The 20,064-nt window shown below is 36.9% G+C and overlaps 1 pseudogene; it reads right to left on the bottom strand.

The window, feature by feature from the left end:
• Positions 1–4,009: 4,009 nt before the first annotated feature.
• The window catches only part of LOC108714978, a 46,673-nt pseudogene continuing 30,618 nt past the window's right edge, over positions 4,010–20,064 (bottom strand).

Below are 20,064 nucleotides of genomic sequence, written 5' to 3' on the forward strand. Positions count from 1 at the left end.
CTCTGCATCAGGCATTTTGTCTTCTCTGTAGCACAAATGAAATTTTCTCAAAACATGCCGTTATTTAAAACTGTAGAGGAGTTGTGCAGCATCTAGTAACCAATTCTCATTCTCTCTTATTGAAATTGGATTTGTAGCCTCCAATAAAGATATCCCAACCAACACAATACCACAGTTAGAAGGGAACGTTTCATGCTGCATTTTCATCCAACAAGATAATCTCTGATGGACCTTTGTTTCTCACTGAAATAGACTGTTGAATGCAGAGGCATGAAAACAAGAAACCACCTGACTTTATATGATCAGATTTTACATTACAGCATGGAGGATTAGATTTCGGAGAACATATTGTACAGCTGCATGACAAGATCCTGCGAGTCAGATAAAATCAGACCCTTGAAATCTGATCAAAGATCCTTGTATGGTTCTGCCCTGATGAGCTGGAGATCTTTGAAAATATTTATATGGAAATTAGGATTTGCATGTAACTGAAAATGCCACAAACCTACCAATGCCTTTGGGGCAAATTCACTAAAGGGCGAATTTTCGTCAGGCACAAATTCGTTACCAGTACGCTAATTAACTAAAATGCAAAGTTGCCTCTCAGCAGCCGAATTCTGGTGAAGTTTCGCTAGACTTAATTCATCAATCGTCAGCGGGAGCATTTCTTAGCCATCTTTCACTAGCGTTAAATTCTGCCTAGCGAAACTTCCAGCGAAATGCCAGTGTTTTTTTTAAAACTTTTATGACTTTCCTTCATACAGGATATGATGTCACTGACATAAGATTGAGGAGGATGCAGCTTCATCTTATCAGTTCACCAAGTTTAAGGTGGTGAAAGGGGTAACGTTCTGTAAAATTCGCACTTTAGTGAATTTGCGGAGTAACGATTGTTCGCCTGAGCGAAAATTCGCCTGGTGATAGGGTACGAAACTGGGCTAGCGATGATCTCTTTCACTAGCAAATTGTCGACTACACCTGTTAGTAAATTGGTGATGTCCCTGCAGATGAGATTTCGCTAGCGACTTCACCCTTTACTAAATCTGCCCCTTTGTATATGGACACACAGGCTGAAAGTCTCTGCATCTCTCAGCCTGCATATTTTTGGAGTCTAAGAGAAGCAGATCTGTTCCGTGCCCCTGCTCCATTGATTTGAATCTGATCAGCCAGCGTGTGCACACACACAGTAGAGTGGAGATGCCTCCCTTTCTGTATTTGGGTTGACCTCACCTTCAGCCTGTGTGCCTATAGCCTAAGGATGGAAGAATGTAACAGAATATATACTGTCTTTAACCCCAATAAGCAGGAGAGGGAGTTCAATACTGTAGACACAAACACATGAAAAAAGTACCTGTCTTGCTTTTAGGTGCAGGGGGCAGGTGAATTTACAGCATCCCACCCTATTGTACCATCACTGAATATATCTGTCAAATCCAACATAGTATACATACACACGTAAAGTGATTTGAGACTCACATTTCTAACAAAAAAATTGGTAGTACAGGTATGGGACCTGTTATCCAGAATGCTCAGGACCTGGGGATTCCGGATAACGGGTCTTTCCGTAATTTTGATCTTCACACCTTAAGTCTACTAGAAAATCATGTAAACATTAAATAAACCCAATAGGCTGGTTTTGCCTCCAATAAGAATTAATTATATCTTAGTTGGGAAGCTACTGTTTTATTATTACAGAGAAAAAGGAAATCATTTTTTAAAATTTGGATTATTTGATTATAATGGAGTCTATGGGAGACAACCTTTCTGAAATTCGGCACTATCTGGATAACGGGTTTCTGGATAACGGATCCCATACCTGTATATGTATAAAATGTTCATTATACTAACCACTGCCATGGAAATATATATAAATATAAAAATATTGTTTAGATTTTTCCAAACAACAACAACATAAAAATGGTCTTAGTCTGAAGCCTAGGCAGAAGGGAGTCTATAGCTTTAAAGCATATTTTGTCGAGTATTCCTCCACTGCACTCGGCTTAGCAGTGCTGACATTCAAGGCATATATCTCACAGTAATAAGTTATAGAGTTTTGTTCTTAAAGTGCTGCAGTCTGGCATGAGTTTCACATTCATGATAATATTATTGTGCATCTAATGAATTTATTGCACTCAGCAGACAGTAGGAGGATCGGATTTATATGTGAAGTGGCCACAGGTTGGAAATCAGTTGTTGATCAGAGGAGCTTTATTACATAACATTGCTTGTGTTTCAGTTTTTTTAATGCAAGAAAAGGAATTTTATAGGAGAAGAAAGACACAATAATATGAAATAAACTACTGGGAATGTAATACAGTAAATGTCATAAACTGCTGAAAACTTTGCAAAACTAAAAACAACATTTCAGACATTATTACACAGCAAATTTGGAGCTTATTATTTGAGACTTGCTAGAAGGGGACATGATTATTTTGAACTAAACAGGGCAAACAGAGAAACTTAATCTACACCAATATTGATTCCTACAATTTACATATTTAGATTGCCAGTATACCAGCATTTGTACATTAAAGGAGAAATAAATCCCCCAATAAGAAAAGCCCCTACCTACTACCCTAGGTAGTCACCCTCCCTGCTCCCCCCCCACGTAGTTAGTTACCCCTGAAATGCCTCTAAGAGTTTGCTCAAGTATCGGTGCATAGTAAGCACAACGTAGCTCATGGGCGCCATCTTACGGATCTCTGGTCTTCTTCGGGTCCTATTCCTTCCCTTTGACAATTTCCATAACTTTTGGCGCATGCACATTTGCTATGAACTGGACAACTGCTCCAACTGTGCATGCGCCAATATAGCACTCACTTATAGAAGAAGAGGAAGATCTGAAAGATGGTGCCCATGAGTTCCTCTGCACTTACTCTGCACCGATATGTGAGCAAACTCTTAGGGGCAATGTCAGGGGTAATTAACTATGGGGGGGGGGGGAGCAGGGAGGGTGACTACCTAGGGTAGTAGGTAGGGGCTTTTCTTATTGGGGGGTTTAGTTCTCCTTTAATGTACAAATGCTGGTATACTGGCAATCTAAATATGTAAATTGTAGGAATCAATATTGGTGTAGATTAAGTTTCTTTGTTTGCCCTGTTTAGTTCAAGATCAGCTGTTTACAGTGGTGTAACCAATGAAGCTGGACCCGGTGCAGGATGTGCCCCTCCTGCCAAACTTGTGACTCTTGCACTGCAAACGCACTCACTCAAAATATGTTTGGCCCTCCTGCCCGCAATTTACTATTTCCATGGCTCTAGAGGGCCCCAAGGGGGTGTGGGCCAGGGTGCAATCGCCACTGGCTGTTTAGCTCAAGATTAGCTGTGTTCAAAATAATATACAAATAGAATGTTCAGTACAAGACCAATTCATTGAACTATAGCCTATATATCCTCTTTAAGGCCTATATGATTCAAATATTACTGCCAGACATAGTGACAATATTTTAATATTTGCAATGGTCTGGTAACAGGTAGTAAATGTAACTAAAGCAACCTCTGATCCAGGGCTGGTCCTATCAAATGTGGGGCCCAATTGGGACCATGTTGGTGGGGCCCCTAGACAAAGTGTTGCTGGCTACTGACACACCAAGTATTTAGGAAAATAAGGGCATACAGGCACAAAATAGAAAGGAAAGGGGCAGACAAGGTAAGAGAGTGAGAGGGATGAAATAGGGGCACATAATAGGGGCACACAGGGTAAGAGAGAGAGGGAGGAAATAGGAGAGTGGACTGGGCCAATTGGTTTGGGGCAGGCTGGGCCGATTCAGCTTGGGAGCAGGCTTAGTTGGATTGGGGGCAGGCAGGGCCTATCAAGGTTGGAGGAAAGCTGGGCCTATGAGAGTTGGGGGCGGGCTAGACCTATGGTGTTGGGGGATAGGCTGGCTTATCAGAGTTGGGGTGGGCTGGACCTATGGATTTGGGGATGGGCTGGACTCTCAAAGTTGGGGGCAGGCCAGGCAGCATCATGTGCTGGGGGAAATATTATCTGTGCTGCCCTCTGGTGTGGGGCCCCCAGAGGTGCGGGGCCCTATTGGGCCCAATTGGTCCAATAGGCCTAAGGCCAGCCCTGCTCTGATCATACATCTTTTACTTGTAAATGTGTACTTAGTCCATTCATATTTTTCTTTAACAAGTTCTTTAAAAATATGGAGTGCAGCGTGTGGCCAAAAAGCCTCTTCTTGAAATGTCATTTTGTTTTACAGTAGACTTTCTTATCTTCCTGGGCTCCTTATGTTTCTTCATTGCCATTCCTATTCCTTACATGAAAGCACGGGTGCAAGCAAAATCAAGGCAGCATCCAGTCAAGATGCGTGAAGGTTATATGTACGTTGCTTTGCCCACTTAACAATTACACTTTTTTTCAGTGATAAACCTGTGACCTCCATATGGTGCATTTTCGTGCAGGAAATATTCTTCACATTCGTACCTTCCTTAATGGTAAGGGACTTTTTTAAATCCATTGGTCCTTGAAGAAAAAAAAATGGCAGCATTGTCGTAATAACATAAGGCTCATTTGCAATCAACAATGGTAGTAGCAGCTACAAAAAGGTGCAATATGGTGTGTATTAAAGCAGTTGTTCCCCTTTAAATTAATGCAGACAATCTGCAATTGGTTTTACTTTTTTTTATTATTTGTGGTTTTTGGGTTATTTAGCTTTTTAGACCTCCAGTTTATGAATATGGTTGCTAGGATCCCAATTGCCCTAGCAAACATGCACTCAATTGAACAAGAGCCTGGAATATCAATAGGAGAGGCCTGAATAGAAAGATAAGTAATAAAAAGTAGCAATATATTTGTAGCTTTACAAAGCATTTGTTTTTAGAAGGGGACCCCCATTTGAAAGCTGGAAAGAGTCAGAAGAAGAAGAAGCAAATAGTTAAAAAAAATATTAAAAGGAAAAATGAAGGCCAATTGAAAAGCTGCTTAGAATGAGCCATTCTATAGCATAGTTAGAGTTAGCTCAAAGGTAAGCCACCACTTTAAATAGGCATACATGTCAATGCTTGCATTTACTTGCATTAATCTACATGAACACTGAGTGACAATTTGACTTTTGTAACTACTTTGGTATATGAGGCATAGTACAAATGAGTAAAGGGAGCCCTAAACTTAACACCTGGGCAATAAGTACAGGGGGCGAGTTCTGTCCTTTTGACAAGAGTTTCCAACCTAAAAAACTGTGTTGATATAAAAATACAAGGGATTTTAACTTAAACAATATTAACCGTTCTTCTGGATTTCATTTGAAATGTAACATACATCACACTTAAAATATTTATTTTGTTTTGGTCACTTAAAGGAGAAATAAACCTTAAAAATGAATGTGGCTACAAATGTCATATTTTATATACTGAACTTATTGCACCAGCCTAAAGTTTCAGCTTCTCAATAGCAGCAATGATCCAGGACTTCAAACTTGTTAAAGGGGGTCACCATCTTGGAAAGTGTTTGCAACACTCACATGCTCAGTTGGCTCTGAGCAGCTGTTGAGAAGCTAAGTTTAGGGGTCGTCACAAATGAGGCTATATGGCTGATAACATTCTGATGCTAATTGCACTGGTTTCTGTGCTGTCATGTAGTAATTATCTGTATTAATTACTAATCAGCCTTCTATTGTGACATTTCTATTCTATGTGAACTGTATATTGTGAGCGGGTCCCTAAGCTCAGTAAGTGACAGCAGCACAGAGCATGTGCTGTGAATCAGCAGAAAAGAAGATGGGGAGCTACTGGGGCATCTTTGGAGACACAAATCTTTACTGCTAAAGGGCTGTGATTGCCTTGGGCTGGTACAGAAGCACAAAACATACATTTCTAGCTACTTCTTTAGTTAAGCTTTAGTTTTCCTTTAATAAGAGATGTACCCCTGCCACATGGTTTATAAGTTAGTGTCAGACATCTCTCTCTTTTTCCATGTGGTCTACATGTAACCCAGAAAATGCTACTGGGAGATTTTTTTCACAGGTTATTTTAGACACAGCTGCTACAGATTTACAGTAATTCGTTAAAGCTGTTACTTTAAACAATTTTATTGGGTTAATACCAGTAAACCAGTAAATTAATATTAAAATGCTGACAACACGTTTTGTTAAATCATTTTCGGAAAACTTACTTGCAATAAGCGTCATTTATCATTCCAAATACATGAATTCCATAGCAGGCATCTATTGCAAGAATTATGGTGAACCAGCCAGTGCTGAGATAGGACCCAGATTAAACCCTGTAACATAAATACATTCTTGGTGAGAATATGGCATTGTATGAGACTTTTCCTCCATATCAGCATTACAGTGCTAGTTTGAAACTGATGATCCGGGCATCCTGATTAAAATAGCAAGCTATTTGTTTGGGCATATTCATACACACATGAGACTTTTTCGGATATAAGACCAATGACTTTTCCTGATTTGATGCCCGAAACCATGGAATCTTTGGATTAATGCGCAGATTAGGATATCAATGGGATATCTGTCATTGATGTCTACATGAACTCCGCAGGTCTGAGGTGGAGTACTTTTTTATTTGGACTTTTAACACCATCAACGTTTAATAAATCTTGAAAAAAAAACCAATTTTTTTCCTACTAAAAAAATCAAACTTTAATAAATAACCTCCAAAGTGTGCTAATAGCTGCCCAATGCTACATGCATACATGTATAGGACCTTTTATTCAGAAAGCTTGGGGACTGGGGTTTTCTGGATAAGGGATTTTTCTGTCATATGGACCTCCATACCTTAATTTCAACAACAAAAATGATTTAAACATTAAATAAATCCAAAATAATTGTTTTGCCTTCAGTAAAGATTCATTTTATCTTAGGTTGGGTATAGTATAAGGTACTGTTTATCATTACAGAGAAAATGGAAATAATTTTTACAAATTTGAATTATAGTATTTGAATAAAATGGAGTCTAGAGGGTCCACCTTTCAATAATTTTAGAGTTTCTGGGTAATGGATCCCATACCTGTATTTGAAATTGTGCAGATACCCCAGCAAATGTACAGCAGAATTTGCTAGTAAGTGCTAGAAGGTGCCGGCTGCACACAAATACCCATGGTTATCGGAAGTCTGTTGAGAATTGTTGCCCTTCACCAGTGAATATTTGTACCTTGTTATTGGTCACAAACATGAATGATATTGCTTAATATTTCTATCAGTAATTACCAGCTTACTAATTAGTCATTACATGAGTAAAATGTATCAAATTATAATTATAATAAAAGATTAAAGCAAAAACATAAAAGCAATTATCAAAAAGTAGGCTTCATTGCACAAAGCACAGAGTTACAGCAGCCTGTATATTTTTTAATTCCATATTTAAAAACGATTGTATTATTGTACAAATTGACTACAGAATGACACAGTCTAGCCTCGGGCTATGTATCAGCTGGTAAATGCAGATATTCCATTAGTTTCTTCACCCAGGGTTTACAGCGTTCATTTTAAATGAAATCAGAATTCTACACATGAATACGTAGGCACAAATCTGTCCTCACACTGTCCTCTTGCAATATTACTTGATAGGAAGAGGTAGGAAACCACTTTCAGCTTACTAGTTACTAGTGAGGAATCAGCGTTACATAAATAGGCATGTGGTGACTGCAGGGAATGGTGCTTTGTGGCTGTGATGTTAAAGAATAGCACAGATGAGAGGTGGGAAGTCAGAAAAATCAATGTCTAGAAGTCTAAACCCAAACAGCTACCAGGAAAAGAGGCTTCAAGAGGTTTATAAGTTACCCGAATACAAAAGGAGAAGGGTTTCTAAAGGGTGAAGATCATTGAGGCAAAAAAGGTTAGGCTCTAACAAGCAGAGAGTTTTAGCCCTTATTTTCAGGAGTAAAACATACATAACAATTTAATGGCTGTATGATTCATTTCTGGCACAAAGCATAAGTGCCTAGCCTATCCTCTAGCCTAAATAGTTTATAGAGGTGTGTAATCAGTTATACACACTGCATTTGATAAGGGGTTTTGCGCTACTTGGAGGACTGTACTAAAAAGGAGATTAAAAAATCAGATAAAAATGGTGTCATTTATGATGTTATTCATAGTTATGTTCAATACAAGGCATTATCTTATTATATAGGAACAATGAATTGTGAGAGAAGAAAGAATTTTTTACTGAAGCAATAATATGTGGCTGATGGCAGTTTCATAGCACTCTAGATAATCTGTTCCAGAAGACAGATTGTATACCTGATATGTGACACAAGATGGGATCAAATAATTGTAGTGATTTTGTTGTATATTTTCCTACAACTAGTGTGTGATGAACACACAAGCCTGAATAAGCCATGTTACTTGCTGTTTTACATGAAATATTTGCAACCCAAACGGCAAAAGAGGCCCCTTTAAAGGGGATGAAAAGCCTAATTAATATTAAAATAAATATGCTTAATGCCCTTTTAAGTGCGCTCTCCAGTGCTCCTAATTGAGAGCATTATTCTTTTATTTAGATTACTACTCTATACTATAGGTCCCACAGAACTGCCCCAGACACAGAAACTAAAAGAGAAAAAAATAACTGCTAAGCCACTGGGAAGAACTATTTGAAGAAATGAGAAACAAGGACTTTAAATGCCCTCTCTTTCTCAATACAAAATCAAAAGTTAAGTGCTAAGGGGAGGAAGATTTACAGCAGCAGCTTAGTGCTAGTCAGGTTAACAAGCAAACCAAAAGCTCCAACAGGAAAACAGTAGTGATGGGCGAATTTTTTCGCCAGGCGCGAATTCGCGGCGAAATTTGCGCGATTCGCGCTGAGCGAATAAATTTGCGAAACGCCCGTGAAAATTCGCGGTAAAAATTCGCCGGCGTCAAAAAATTTTTCCGAAAAACGGACGCCAGCGTCAAAAACGGGCGCCGGCGTCGGAAAAACGGGCGCCGGCGTCAAAAACGGGCACTGGCGTCAAAAACGAGACGCCGGCGCCGTTTCGCGAATTTTTCGCCGTTTCGCGAATTTCGCGCGAAATTCGCGAATTTTTTGGCGAAGCGAAACGGTGCAAATTCGCCCATCACTAGAAAACAGTAATGTAGTACTATGGTTGCAGACACCCAACAACCTCCTAGCAAAGGGTTTTCAGCAATAAAGGGGGTCTCTAATCTGCTCCCAGTTGAACTGCATTCTTCCAGCGCCACTACAAGATAATCACTGAATATTATCATTCAAACTACTAAATCAGATCACATCTTCCTAATTACTGCTGCATGGTCCCAAAACTCCAGAAACTGTTAACTAAGATATACACATTACCTTTCCCTGCTTTATAAAAAGCAGAGCACTGTTGAATATATATTTGCAGAAACTAAAAAAAAAGGCACACATAACCAGATTACATATAAAGGCACATATTGGCATTTTTTATGTTTCTAATATTTAAAAATGGCCCATCCAAAGCCAGATGTGGTCTGTGGACATAATCACCACTTTCTCTAAAGAGAAAAGGTAAAAGAAGAAAATCTGAAAGCTGAAGTGCTTTTTAAAATAACCATATTGTCAGTTTTATATGCTCATTGAGATGCGCTGCACAGGGGCGATATTTCATTTTGTTTCAAAGAATGGCATAATTTTTATGTTTAAATAGTAATCCTCTTCAAACAGGCCATTATTTGTAAATTATGTGTCTCTCCAAGAGGATCATTACCATTATAGTGTCATTTTCAATTGTTAAAATCATTTTTACTATATTTGCTATGACTATGTTGGAATTGTAAGAGCTGGTCATCAAAAACAAGTTCTCTCGTTTTCTTCAGGAACTGGTTACATTATATTGCTTAAAAAAAGTTAGAACTTTTTTTAAGGTGAAAACTACCATATACAGTAACTATTATCTTTTACATTGCCCCTACCTCCTATTATTAAAGTCTGCTCACCATGACCTGGATAAATGAGAATCTTCATAGTCATTAACCATTAAGTAGGAAAAATAACAAATTAGACGATGTTCTGTCCATATGAATATGTCCTTGCATATTCATTGAGATATTTAGACAGGGGATCATTGTACTTAAATATGTTTTTTATATGGCCTTAAGAGTGCACCCACAACCCTCCCTTTTTTGTACTTGCCAGAAGCTGTGTCTGAGCTTCATGTGGTTAGTGCACCCTCATACCCACCCTGTTAAATTAATGGTGGCCCTATGTCCCTGTTTTTTATTAATCCTTGGTTTGGGCAATTTCTCTCTTTTAAAGCCACAAATGCTAGCGGCAGGGGAGGCTTTAGCCCTTTTATTTGAAACCAACGCCTGTGAGACACTCATTATATCTGCTGCACTTATCATTAGGTAACACCTCTGCACTAATTTGCATACACTACACCTATTACACTTCTTATTTAGCTCTTCCTTTTTCATTTTTGGTTCACATCTATACCCTCACCTGTACTTATGCTTTTACTCACACACATACACACACAAGAGTGCATCTATATATACAACATTACTTTGCCTTTATTATAGTCTCTTCATTATCACATTTTTTTTAAAAATGGGCATTGGTTTGGGCAGTCTCCCTTTTAAAAGCCGCATATGCAGGTGGCGGGGGAGGATCTAGTCCACAGATTGAAACCAAGCCTCAGAAGATTTTTACTCCAAGTATTGCTGTTAACTGAAGGTGATCATAAGCTTTAGCAGTTTGTGACAGCAGCTAGCTCTGACATCAACAATACAGCAAACAGATCAAAATTAAACATAGAAAGAAGGGGTCTCTTTCTATTTCTCATATTTATAAATGTGTCTGTATTAAAGGGGCTGTTCACCTTTATATTAACTTTTAATAAGATGTAGAGTAGTATTCTGAGACAATATGCAACTGGTTTTCATTTTTATTACTTGTGTTTTTTGAGTTATTTAGCTTTATATTCAGCAGCTCTGCAGTTTTCAATTTCAGCTGTCTGGTTGGCAAGGTCCAAATTACTCTAGCAACCATGCATTGATTTGAATAAGAGGCTGGAATATGAACAGGAGAGAGCCTGAATAGAAATATGAGTAATACAAAGTAGCAATAACTATAAATGTGAAGCATTACAGAGCATTTGCTTTTTAGATGGGGTCAGGGACCCCCATTTGTAAGCTGGATACAGTTAGAAGGAAGAAGAAGGCAAATAATTAAGAAAATATAAAAAAATAATAAAATGAATGCCAATTGAAAAGTTTCTTAGAATTAGCCATTCTATAACGTATTAAAATGTACTTAAAGGTGAACCACCCTTTTAAGAGATGGACCACCACCCCATATAAAGCTGTGTTAATTGACAAAGATTGTGCCAATTAGTGCTGTTAATAAATGATACGTATAATTTTGAAGTCAGTCTGCAAAAACAGCAGTGCCAGGGATCAGTGTTAATTGACTGCCATAAACCATCCAGGAACAAAATGTTATAGTTATTTGGGCACAGCAGTTTTGTTGTGGTGGCTGGCATACTGCCACTGGTCCAGTAACAAATAAGAAATAATAACATCTTGCACTATAATCATAAATGGACTGTCCTGCTAGTATGATACTGCCATCAAAGTCTTTCATAGATATTCTATTTGAGATACTGGTGCTACCCAGCACCTTTATTGGTTCTCAATATTTCAGTTATTAGCAAGTGAAGAACAAATGCACAAGAATCACTGGCACCAAGGTTAAAATGTGTGTGCATTTATCAAACTGCTTCTGAGAGCCTGTCTGAATGTCAGGGCTTTACAATACACAAAATTCTGCAAGTGGAATGATTAAACTAAGATATGATTAAACCGGTGTGGCATTGTTCCATGGATGAAAAACACTTAAATTAGGCATGTTCTAATTAGTAAGAGCGGCAAATGACACCTGATAAGATTTATGTCAGCACCTAATGATCCAATACATATAGAAACTAGTGACTCTTAAAGCATTAAAGGAAAACTATACCCCCAAATTGAATACTTGAGCAACAGAATCATACGATTTCTGGGGGCTGCCCTTATTTTTTGAAATGGCAGTTTTCTATTTATGATTACTCAATGGCACATACTGCTAAAAAAATGTATATTATTATGAAAATGGTTTATTTACATGAAGCAGGGTTTTACATATGAGCTGTTGTATGCAAAATATTTGTATAGAGACCTACATTGTTTAAGGGGTATAGTTTTCCTTTAAGATCCAGTGCTTAACCAAATCTTTTAGTGATACTGCAGCATTTTTAGAGAAATTATACATTTAGCTTGTAGTAGTTTATTTATCACACAATGGTACAGAAATGACTTCAGTCATATATTTACGTAGTATAACGCCAAATATATTGATAGAATCTAATTGGAGCTGAAAGAAGACATCATCAATAAACCTCCTACCTCTGACTATTATTCATTCGTGTGTAATTAATCATGAAATGTGGATATGATTCAAACCGCATCTTTGTGCCAACTCCTCATCTGCAGATGCCTCATAGAAGCTTTGGCATCTGCTATGTTCATATTTGAATTTGAGCTGTTGTTTTTATGTTGTTTTTATGATGTTTTACCTAGAAAAGTAAAGTGTTTTCAATTCCATTCTACAGTTTCTTTAAGTGTTTCCCATTTCTCCCTTTTGGGTGCCAGCTTCTATCCACCTAATGACATTAAGGGGCCCATTTACTTAGTTCGAGTGAAGGAATAGAGGAAAAATAGTTCAAATTTCGAATGGTCGAATATGGCTACTTCGACCATCAAATGGGCTACTTCGACCTTCGACTACGACCTTTGAATCGAACGATTCGAACTAAAAATAGTTCGACTATTCGACCATTCGATAGTCGAAGTACTGTCTCTTTAAAAATGTCTTCGCCCGCCCAGTGCACCACCTAAAACCTACCGAGGCCAATGTTAGCCTAAGGGGAAGGTCCCCATAGGCTTCCTTACAATTTCCTGATCGAAGGAATATCCTTCGATCGATGGATTAAAATGATTCGAATCGTTCGATTCGAAGGATTTAATCGTTCGATCGAACGATTATTCCTTCGATCGATCAATCGTAGGAATATCGCAAAATCCTTCGACTTCGATATTCGAAGTCGAAGGATTTTACTTCGACGGTCGAATATCGAGGGTTAATTAACCCTCGATATTCGACCCTAGGTAAATGTGCCCCTACATGGATTGGCATGTGTGACATGAAGAGCTGTAAGACCGCTCTTCTTACAGGTTCTAGGAACCTTAAAAGGAGTTGGGAGAGTTTGCAGGAACAGTTTTCTTATGCACAAGGTTCCTGCCACTGGAATCTGTACATCAACCCTATGAGCTACTTTCAACAAAAGGATGAAATTAGAAGCATAAATTATATCATCAAAACAAATTTAATTTGTTCTACTCTACAATAAAACCATTTCACATGGTAATCATGTTTCACACCAGTGGTCACCAAATGTCTCACTACCATCTCTAACTGAAGAAATCCATTATGAATGTCCCAGGATAAGATGTAGCTCCTTAATTTTAAAGACTGTCAAATCTCCTTCCAAAGTCCATACTATGCTAAACTCCTATGCCCCTTTCTTTCATGTTTTGACTAAGGAGGAAAAAGGAGTTCTCTATTGCTCTCCTTGCCTAAATAAACCCCCATCCCAATTTTATAACACCAAAATCTCTTTCTCATATACCTGTTATCACAGTACAGGATGGTCTTGCAAATACATAAAAAAAAACAATGACTGTCTAATATTAGAGGCAGAGAGTTTTGCAAGGAGTGTCAGTAACACTTATATAACATAAGGAAAACAATTCAAATGAGCAAAAAAGTACAGTATAAGATAATGTATATTCACAGATTAATGCTCCTTAAGACCTATTATGAAATAAAATCATAGCTTGGTCCTTTGATCCAACATTTGACATTGAAATAAAAAGAAAACGCTAAACCAAAATACATGTGTAAAAGTTTTTTTTTGCTTTATATTACATTCCCTTTACATAAGCTTATACAGTATTTTTTCCTTGTATTTTCTACTTTGTAAATCTTGTTTCCATGCTCACTGATTGTCTGATACATCCTGTACAGAAGAGGCAAAATGAAGTAAAACCTGCCCACATTTAAACCTATAATCTCCAAGTGACAGAACAGTAAACCATGAGACTTAAGCTGTCCCAGTCAGCTTATACTCATCATAAGATAAGAAATGTGACATACAATACCCAAAGTTTAAACTCTTTACTGGAGACTGAGACTCAGACCTACAGATAGCTAACTGCGGCAAGACTGCAGTTTATGTTTGTCTATTTACAGCCCAAAATCCGATCTTTACTCCAAACAGCCAAGTTATTAGAAATAAGATTCTCATGAATAAAACATGTAGATATCCTCTGTCTCGAGGTCACAATAAATCAGCATGTACCATAGGTAAAAGCAAACAATATTACCAGAAATCTTTTTTCAACAATGTCACATGATTGCAGCATAAAATACTAACTGCCTGTGTTGAATTTATTTGTATACAAATAATGCTAAAAGTATGATACAGTATGAGCTCATATTTCCATATATATCAAATCGAAAACGTCGGTCAGCCCTAGTTATTATAACTTCAAGCAGAAAATCCTGACATCATCTGCAAATATATCGAATATTAGTATTTGTGATAGTTATTGGATGACATATGATATTCTACAAACTAGCATCAGCAGAGATAATAATGGTGCTATGAGGGTGCAAAGAAATTTCACAATGTTAATGTTGCATGTTTGCTACGGTAAGTTGGACCCTAGCCACCTGCTGAAATTGCAGACTGGAGAGCTGTTGAATAAAAAACTAAAAAGCTAAAAAAAACCACAATTAATACAAAATGAAAACCAATTGCAAATTGTCGCAGAATATCACTCTCTACATCATACTAAAACTTAATAAATTATGCAAGAAATCATTGTACACATTAGTACCCAGAACAAGATCTGGATGATACTATTTTATGTTTTGTTTTTGTTCATAAATAAAAACTTGATTTAAGCCCTGGGAGATTTTATATTTCATATCTGATCCCATTGGGTCATCCCTTGCAAATAGCTTTGTGATATGAATATGAGTTTAGATTTGATACATAAAGGGCATGGAAATGCACAAATGTCCGTAGTGTACAAGACATAGGCAATGCTGATGTGAGAAGGGGTGCAAATATAGCTGTGTTTGTGTATACACTGAATGGAAAACTACTGTAGCAATGAGTGGCAAAGCAACCTGCCATAGCTCACTGCTCAAATATGCTACAAAAATGGAGCACAAGAAGATTAAAAGAAAAGTCAAGGACATTAAACAGGCATAAAGCCGTTTGAAAAGATTTTGTGTGACATGGAAAACATAAAATAGCCATTTCATTAGAAAAAGACAAATTCATTTGTGATTTTTTTTCAATTTTTTTCTTTTTTTCAACACTCCCACTGTTTCTCTGGGACCACAGCCTCCATTAACTGTTATCTAGGATACGAGCATCAAAGCACCCAATACTGAAAGGCAAATTCGAATGGTTTCAGAGGATTTCAAAACCACGATTAAACTCTATTCCTCTAAAACTACGAATGCCATAAAAGTTATCAAAAGACCGTATATAAAAAGAAACGGAAAAAATGCTGAAAAACCACCTAAAAATTCAACTTTTCAGACGATTACTAGCCAAAAAAAAATTTAAAATCTGAATTGATTAAAATTGGTTTGAATTGGTTGAATTAGAGTTTTTTGTGGTTTTTACTTGTAACTCTAACTTGGGCTATATAGATTAAAAGGAGTTAATGTGCAGCTAGTGCTTAGAGCATGGGTTACATGTGACTCAAACACTTCAGGCTAGGGCTTTCGCTAAGTAGAAGATTTCAGGAGTGGTGTAGTGTAACTACAACTACCAAAGGCTACTGTGCAATAAAATAGGAAATAATGGAATAATGGACGCCAGGAGGTTCTTGTGGTGAAACAAAGGAGTAACAATTTATTTGTTCAAGACAAATATCCCACAGGTTTACTTACAGTCATGTGAGGTATAGGTAGATATAAAATAATAGACTAGGACAGATGGATGAGACAGCTGAGGAATGTGACTCCCATACGGATGTAGTCAAGTATTAAGGGAATTCCTTCAGGCAGATGTAGCTTGAAAGTTGTCCGGATCCCACCCAGCAGAGTGGTCATGGAGAAGAAGTCTCAGCCTGAAACCCTATCCACTGTGGTCCCTTCACTAAAGGCAATCTAGGAGCCTTAGGAAGCTACTTCCTGATACAGATCCTTGATAGAGCACAAAGCTGCTCTTACTATCTGTACTCTCTATATTACTCTCCTAGAGAGTCTTTAACAGATATAATCCTGTCTTTAACTAACCTCGTTCATGGGGTTCCCTGCTCCCCTGTACCCAGGCTCAATGGGCACATCCAGCTGATCAGACACCAGAAGCCAAAGAAGAAGATCCACCCCTTTCCAAACACTATATTCAAATATGGCAGGCAGTTGTCATTATATATCTTGGCCAATAACTGAATAGATGAAAGTAAACTAGATACATGGCCTTTTGCCCAGCAACTATGGAAAAGGAGAAAGGGTAGGGAATTAAAGCCATAGGGGCAAATTAACCATATGGGTCCATATATACAATTTAAAAATTATGACGTTTTCAAGTTTTTAAAGAATTATATAAAAAGCACAATTTTCTTTAGATATTTGTGTAAAAAAGAGACATTCAAAAGTTAGTAAATAGGCCCCTGTGAGTCAGGAAGCTGTGCAAACAAAGAAGGGGAGGGCCTGGTCAAGCTAAGGTAAACTAATGGAACAAACTACGGAACACAATTCTCTGCAACTCAGCAAAAATAAAGAAAATATATTAGTGACAAAGCACATAGACAGAGTTACCCTGGATTGTCTGATCAATGAAACGCTTCTAGTGTTCCAGATCCATTAAGCCAGGAGTGCCTAAAAGGTAGATTGGGATCTACCAGTAGACCTTTAGTTGGTGATAAGTAGATCTCAAGTCACTGTCAACAAACAGCCTCATCCTCCTGTTTCATTCTTTTCATTCAGATATTTATTATGTTACATAAGAAATAGTTGTTTTTTTAAATATAGCAATATAAATTCTCTTATAAATCAATATAATATTTAAGTAATATTTTCCATGGAACAGAATGCTAACAGTGATATCATGGAGGTAGATCATAATGGGACAACATCACTAAAAGTAGACCTCACATTAGTAAAGTATGGGCACTCCTGCATTAAGCTATTTTGAGGTAAATATTCATTTGGGCCTATGGCAATTCTTAGGTGCATTTTGTACCACTGGAATATGTGGTATCAAAAACCCCATTGCTGTTCCTGGCCTCTTTCTGTTGTGTTAAATAGGAAGCCTGTTTGTAGCCTGATCTGTTTCAACAAATTAATTTGTACTTGTAAAGATAAATGGTCACTCACTCCAAATCAATATCCTAACCGGCTTTCTTAAAACAATAATAATGCAGAACACTTAATAATCTCCTTTACCCATGAGGTGAAAAAAAATATAAGCCTGTGAGATTTTAATTTATTATACAATATGTGGTTTTGCTTAAAATACAATTTAGTATGTTTGCTAATAAGAGGGAATTATCTATATTTAAAAGCTTGAAAACACATTCAGAATGAACAAAAATGGGTTGACTTTATATAGGCTGCACATTTATGCACAGTTATACATTCTGCAAGTTACCTAAAATAACATGGAATATTCTAACTGTAACAACACGAAATAATTTGGCTGGATATCTCCTATAAAATATTTACCATGTTTGAAATTACAGAAACATTTCCTTGGCATAATGTGGTATTTCTTCTTTTTAAATTCATTCAAATGCCTGCTTTAATATCGAATCGCTATAATGATAGAGAAACTAAATCCACAGTATATTCACATGTATAATTTAAAAAGCCCCTTGTTTATTTTGATGATTCCAGTCAAAATATGAGCATATATAATGTAGTGTCTAGCAGGAATTATGGGTGAAGAGTTTATCAACCACCAATACAGCTGTACAAAGTCTATACAAAGTCTCTTTTTTAACTTTTTTTTTTTTCAAAACATTATTTCTATTTCACTGACCTAATGGGTGATAATAAGCTTTAAAGTAACAGGTCAATTACATCACAGAATTACTTCAATAAACCACCATGGTACATGGGATCTATTATCTGGAGACCACCTCCTATAGACTCAATTTTAATCAAATAATTAATTTGTTTTTAAATGATTTCCTCTTTCTGTGTTATAATAAAGCAATGGCTTGTATTTGATCTGAACTAAAATATAATTCTTTCTTTTTTGAACCCAAAAGATTTCTTGATTAATGTTTAAATGATTCTTTAGTAGACTTAAGGTATAGAGATCCAACTTATATAGAAAGACCCTTAGCCAGAAAACCCCAGGTCCCAAACATTCTAGCTAATAGGTCCCATACCTGTACCAATATTTCACTGTAGTGACTCCATATAATATTATATTGGACTACTGTGGACTTTTTTGGTTCCCAGTTGTTTCCATAAGTACCCTTAAAACCCACCACCAAACTAAATATTATATTGCATACCTTACTGTTTATCCTTATTGGGGATCAATAGCTATAATTTTTTTTTAATCATTTGCCACAAAGTGTGTGTTTTACCACTGTAATGAATATTTTTATTTGAAGCCTTTTTGGGCAGCAGGAAAAAAAGCCAAAATGTATGTGTCTTTGCTTAAAAACACTTTATCTTCAACTATTTCTCTCCATTGAACTCACTGTATTTCCCCCCACCCAACTCATTACCAGAAAGTAGACAAAATCTAGCCGTTTGTACATCCCTTAAAGTTCTTGTTAAAAAAACACTTCACGTTTTTATACCAGGTCAAGAACACACAAAATAAATGCAACATCTTTTTGCCTATGATTAAAAGACTTGTCAAGTGGAAAATCCTATCTTTGCAGCCATACTAAAAATAAATCACAAAATGAAAAGAATAACTGACTTCAAATACTCAGAGCTGACAGCTTTTTCCTATAAATACCAAAAAAGGGTCTGTGAACATCGCTTGGTATTCAGTTGTAATTTGCAAGCATATTAGTAGGGAAAATGGTAATCAATATAACTGTCATGTTACCATAGAGAAATATGCAGAGTTTTATGGATGAATAACGCTGCTATGTAAAGGCAATTATTTAGTATGCTGCCATGAAATATTTTTAATAAGTAGCTATGCAATGTATTTTTTTTTAGAAATTTGGCCACAGATCCACATCTACCTAGCCCCCTTGTGTCATGGAGGTGCCACTTGGAAACTTAAGAGCTGACTACAGGATTAGATGTTATTTGGCATTTTAGTTTTAACTGGAACCCCAAAAAGCTGACCCTGTCTCTAAAAATTATTGTTTTGGCTATTTGAATTTCACATCAAATAAAAGACATTCTACATACTGTAACTAAGTCAGAGGAAACAAACGCTTCCCTAAAAGTAAAATGATATAAGAAGAATAGTCTTCTACCCAACAAGGTTATCAAGAAGACTGTCCAATGTTTCAAATCACTACAAAAGTTTGTAGTGTAAGGGAAATTAATTTCCATTGCAGATTTGGTTTATATGTAATGATTACTTGGACTCTTAGATAGGGAATGATTTATTGGTATCCATATAGAAAATAAAATTAAGTTGAAGCAGCCTTTGTAAGTCCTTGTAAGGTTGTGCCAAGAGCTTCAGACTTGTGTTCATGCTAAGATTTCAATACAGAGGATTATATTTCTGTAATGTATATGATATGTATGCCATGAAATGGAATGGAATTACAAGCATCCCTGCGCACCCAACCATATTTAACATTTCTCAAATCTCAGATAAAAAGTAGAAGTAGAATAAAGAAAACTGATTATTTACATGTAGTATAAACTTCATAGCATTTTTCTCTTAATTTCTAAGCATGATCATGTCCCCAATGCTTCTCCTGGCTAACCCTGAATATCCCTGTATATTGTTGATATTTTGGTAATTAACTCCTCAGCTGTTCTGTAATAGCTTTTGAACACTGTCTGCCCTGACTTCTACCAGAACTTGACCATCAACCCTATTTGTTACCACTCTACTGTATTTTGA

The sequence above is a fragment of the Xenopus laevis genome, chromosome 4S, assembly GCF_017654675.1.
Source record: "Xenopus laevis strain J_2021 chromosome 4S, Xenopus_laevis_v10.1, whole genome shotgun sequence".
In the NCBI taxonomy this organism is placed as follows: domain Eukaryota; kingdom Metazoa; phylum Chordata; class Amphibia; order Anura; family Pipidae; genus Xenopus; species Xenopus laevis.